Below are 5,919 nucleotides of genomic sequence, written 5' to 3' on the forward strand. Positions count from 1 at the left end.
TGTGACTACATTAGAGACAGAGCCTATAAGAGATGATTAAGATGAGGCCTTGAGAATGGGCTTCATCCAAACTGAGAGATGTTCATAGAAGAATTAACAGAGAGAGAGAGAACAGGGATACAGGTATACGGACGGAAGACCACAGAGAGAAGGTGGCCATACACAAGCCTAGAAACAGGCTTCAGGAGAAATCAGACTTACCAATGACACCTTGAGATCAGACTTCCAGTCTCAAGCGCTGTGAGAAAATGAATTTCTGTTGTTTAAGTCACCCAGTCTGTGATATTGAGTGATAACAGCTCTAGCAAACTAATATACTCACCAGTGAGAAATTCACTGGTTTTAATTTCCTTAAGGTCTTGCATAACTATGTACAGGTCAACCTGGGCAGCCTATAGTTGCTGGCTACTAGTTCAGTTCAGTTGCTCAGTTCTGTCCCACTCTTTGCCTACCAATGGACCACAACATGCCAGGCCTTCCTGTCCATCATCAACTCCTGGAGCTTACTCAAACTCATGTCCATTGAGTCAGTGATGCTTTCCAACCATCTCATCCTGTCATCCCCTTCTCCTTCTGCCTTCAATCTTTCCCAGCATCAGGGTCTTTTCCAATGAGTCAGTTCTTCACATCAGGTGACCAAAGTATTGGGGTTTCAGCTTTAGCATCAATCCTTCTAATGAATATTCAGGACTGATTTCCTTTAGAATGGACTGGTTGGATCTCTTTGCAGTCCAAGGAACTCTCAAGAGTCTTCTCCAACATTATAGTTCAAAAGCATCAATTCTTCGGTGCTCCTAAAATAATGAGAGGAATTTTGAAAAGAAAGGATGCCAAAAACCATCATTCTCATTTGTGTAAGAAATAGGAGTTTCTTAGGAAAACAACAATCAGCTTTGTTACCTATTGTCCCTTTATCTTACTGTCTAAAATAGAAGCTTTTACCTACATTTTTATAATGACTCAATGTCAAGTCCCACATCTCATTAGGAGTTCATTTAGTATGTGGCATAATGATCAGCTATTTTTTCAGCTACATTTCACATGATTTATTTTTGTTTCCTTAATATAGCTTTTGCTTCAATCATAATGAAATCTGTGTTGTTTTTTAATTTTGAATGCAAAAAAGAAAAACAAAGCAATGAAGAAAAGAACAATATTCATGATAATTGAGTTATTTTATTTTGCTAAAAATGTACCTTGATGCTCCAGCCAAATAAGTTGTCTTGAAAGTGTTGAGGACCGAACAAAATTCTATTGTGATGGTAACTGAACACTATGAAAAACATCATGCATTCAGCAACAGCTCTGCGGGAAATGCAGTTAAATTATTTGACAGTTTATGAGAAAATAAAACAAATTTTACAACTAATGATTAGCAGATTTTAGCACACATACCACACATTGTAAACAACAAAATGCAGCTAAATATAAATTAACAAAGAATAAGTAATAAGTACTATACTGCTTTCATATAGTTCTGCATTTCTTTGAATCTACTGTTTGCTTGTTTTTTAGCTAAAATCACTATTTTCCTGATTATCTTTTTGAAATGTTTCATTATTTTTCAGAGTAAATTATTTCTTTAGCTTGCAGCTATTTTCAGTACCTGAAGAATTAATAATGGTGTTAGCATAGGTCAGCCGAAATTTTGCCAGTTGTAGGACACAAAATATTTTTGCTTTTCAAGTGTATGGTGCCTTTTCATCTAATTCTACTTTCTTATTTTTGTTAATAATGTTGATATAAGAAATGATTTCTGTTAAAGAGACAACATAATTATGTATCAATTCAGTTCAATTGAAAATAATATGTATTGAGCATCTATTAGGAGACAGCCATTATACTAGGAGCTAAACATACAAAAATGTTCTTGCTTTTAAATATTCTTAGCTAAAATGACAACTACAATACATTAATGCAATGTTTAATTATTCAGAGTTTTCAAAAAGGGCTGAACTGATTTTTTCTTTGCTTACTATATGATTTCTTCAGAAAGTTGTAAATCCCATGTAAATCATTTTGAGCATATGAATCTTAAAATATGTAAAAATAAATCACTATTTTCAAGTTTCAAATTAGTTGCAAATATTTTTTTACATGTAACCTACTAATCAAAGACATGAAACCAATCCTTTATAGTCTACTATACAGTCCTTGTATCTCTTAGAACAGAGTACTGAATAAACATTTAGATTAATTAGTTCCCTATGGCCATTTTCATGCAATATGTTAGCCTTCTCTGAGTCACTGAGTGTATTCAGAATAAATAGAAATGAATCTCAAAGTCCATTAGCTTAAACTCCCATCCACTCTGAGTCTCTTCTAAAATGTCCACCAAATTGTCATCTAACATATGTTTGAGAATATCCCCCATCAGGAACACTCTGCTTTATGAAGCAGATCATCAAATTAACGAACTACTTTAACTTTGGAAAAATTCTCCTTAATCAAGCTGAACACTGTCTTCTCTTTATTTCTGACCCTTGTTCCCAGTTGTGACTTAAAATAAGCAATTCTTTCTTCCAAATACCAGGCCTTTCATATTTAGATCTATATCTCCTTATTGTGCCTCTTCTAGTTCAGGTTAGATATTCCATCTGTCTTTGTTTTGTTTTGCTTTGTTTTTTTCTAATTTATATTTCCTCCTAAATCTGGATACAATCTAGTTTGCAAAAGCCATGACTATATACCAGCAGCAATAAGGTTTACTAAGAATATCTTCGAAGCATAGAAACATTTGAAAGCAAGCCCACAATCACCCAGCTGTCAGTCACCCACATAAAAGAGCTTGAGTCAAGCACATAAGGGAAAACACTCTAGTAGAACACATTTTTATATGAATATTGAGAAGAGTTCAGAGGATCACCAGTCAACTCTGAAAACGGGTGTTTTCTGATCCAGGAGACTACATTTTTGACTGGAGGTTAGCTAAGGAGACTCACCTATCAGTATTGCTGGAATCAGCTGAGAGACTCTGACACCCTCTATGCAGCTAGCTCAGTCTTATGAACCAGCTTTCTATTAAAAGCCATCTGGCTACCAGTGCCATGCAAGAGACTAATGGCTGGCTGTCCTTAGTTCCTTAGACTTGAACAGTATCCCAAACTGAACCCCAGATAAGGGATCAATTTCCTCTGATCTGGAATTCATTGTTTCCCCCTCTTTTCCCCCCACTGTTCTTATATTGATGAATTTTTAGCTTCTCTGTCATTTTGCTTTCTCAAATTAAGCATTTGAACACAAAGAACTTTTGTTTACATATATTATTTTACTATCACTGCTATTATTTAAAGTCAAAATGCTTTAAGCATTCTTGGCTTAGATCTCAGAAATTCTCCAATGTAACTTAATGTTTCCCTGCTTAGTACAAATTAAAAGAGCTTTCCTCTTTATCTATTGCTGTCCCATTCTTTCTACCAGGTTTTATTGGGAAACTATTGTTTCCCTGGCAATGAGAAATATTGTAGCTCCTGACCTATAGAGGAGCTTCAGTCTATACTTACTGTTATGGGCTGAATTATTCCCCCAACAGCCCCACCATTCACAGTTTGAGCCTTAATCTCCAATGTGACCACATTACGAGATACGGCCTTCTAGGAGATGACGACCATTAAATGAGGTCATAAGAGTGGGGCTCTAATCTAATAAAACTGATGTCCTTATAATAAGAGGAAGAGACACCAGAGTTTCCTCTGCCCTGACGGCCCTGAGAACACAACAACAACAAACAAATGGTGTGGAGACACAGTGAAAAAGAGACCATCCACAGGGCTGAAGAGATGCCTCACAAGAAACCAACCCTGCTAGACCTTGAAGTTAGACTTCCAGGCTTCATAACAATGAGAAAATGATTTTCTATCATTTAAGTCACCTGGTCCACTACATTTTGTTACATCAGCCTGAACAGACTGATATATCTGTCAGCACACAAACAGTATGTTACACATATTCTTGAAGAGGCTGCCTTACAAGGTAGCTATAAAATCCCAGATGAAACCAGGAACAAAAAATGTAGGGAAACTATTGCATGCCTCTAAAAATAAGCACATTTTTCATAAGTACAACAAAAAATGCATTAAACTTAGCAAGCTAGTCACATTTCACTGACACAACAATGTATATCTTAGCGAGACCTCCCAGTATTAGATTATGTTCCTTGTGTTGCTCAGATACATTTACTTCATTTGAAAGAGGATTATAGGATTTAAATAAAGCCAGAATTAGCAATACCAGAATGATGGGCATTATTCAAAGTTGAAAATATAGTTATAAATAACTTCATTTGATATAGATAATATTCAATGCGAAGCCTTCTCTTTCTCCCCACATTCAACTAGAATCACTGAAATTTTCTACTTGAAAGTTTATCTATCCAGTTCTTTCATAAATACTGTCTAGACTTAAATTATACTTAAAGTTTTAGATTGGATTAAGTCATTTTACCAAATATCCAGGATATAGTATACCTGAAATCCTGGAGCAGGAATGTATTTCACCATGAAACTGTGTTCCCAGAATACAAAACAGAAAAAGAGAGAGAGAGAGTCTGATAGCCTGAGAGAGGTTCACTCAAGCTTATTAGTTCCTGTTTGACCTTTTCCTGTTTAACACTGAAGCCGAGTTCTTATTCTCAGGCACAGCATACCCTGCTACAGTTTCCTCCTTTTGCCTGAGGAACAGAAAATTCTTCATATGTTCCCAGGGTGTTGAGAGCTTTAAGGAAACTGGCTTGATTTCCTGAAAACATAAATACATTGATTAGCTAATGAGCATTTAATGAACTATAATTTTCTGCTATACATTTCTCTACACACCAGTATCAAGATGAATAAAGAAAATATATCTGTCTTCAACATCTACTGCAGCTTCCGTCCAACAGTTCTTGTACTTTCTCTCTCCTCCCCCAACAGAACAGCCTCATGTATTTCAGAAATACCTGGTTTAGAGTCACCTTCAAAATAAAGGAAAAAGGAAAGATGAATTTTGTCAACAATGAAAAGGTCTGTACTTGAAAATACGCCCACCATTAAGAAAGTCAAGGCAACTCACAGAATGGGAGAAAACATCCAAATTTTATATACAGATAGCCAATAAGCACCTGGAAAATTATTCATCATTAGCCATCAGGAAAATACAAACCAAGCTCCAATGATGTATCATTTTATACCAACTAGAATCACTATAATCAAAAAGATAGACAACTAGTAATGCTGAATAGGGAGAACTTGCAACTTTCATATGCTACTAGTAGGAATGTTAAATTGGACAGCAACTTTATAACATGGTTTGACAGTTCCTTATAATATTATTAATAAAAGTTATCTTATGACCCAAAAATACTCAAAGGAAATAAAAAGATGTTAACACAAAATTGTGTACACAAGTGGTTATAGGAGTATTATTCATATTAATTAAAAAGTGAAAACAACTGAAATTTCCATCAAATGGTGAATGAATATATAAATCACAGTATATTCTCACAATGGAATATTGCTCAGCACTGCAAAAGAGTGAAGTACTTATATGTGACTGAACCTTAAATATATTATGTTGAGTGATGGAAGGCAGTTAGAAAAGATAACATAATGCATGATTCCATTTACATGATATGTCCAGAATAGGCAAATCCATGAAGACAGAAAATATATTGGTGTTTGCTGGTAGTCTAGGTGCTGAGACACTGTATAAAAAGTAATGAATTCCAGTAGGTAATAAATACCACTTGGCATTACCATGAAGAAGGCTAAGCACTGAAGAATTGATGCTTTTGAATTGTGACACTGAAGAAGACTCTTGAGAATTCCTTGGACTGCAAGGAGATCAAAACCAGTCAATCCTAAATGAAGTTAATCCTGAATATTCACTGCATGGACTGATGTTAAAGCTGAAGCTCCAGTATTTTGGCCACCTGATGTGAAA

The sequence above is a fragment of the Cervus canadensis genome, chromosome 16, assembly GCF_019320065.1.
Source record: "Cervus canadensis isolate Bull #8, Minnesota chromosome 16, ASM1932006v1, whole genome shotgun sequence".
Taxonomy (NCBI): domain Eukaryota; kingdom Metazoa; phylum Chordata; class Mammalia; order Artiodactyla; family Cervidae; genus Cervus; species Cervus canadensis.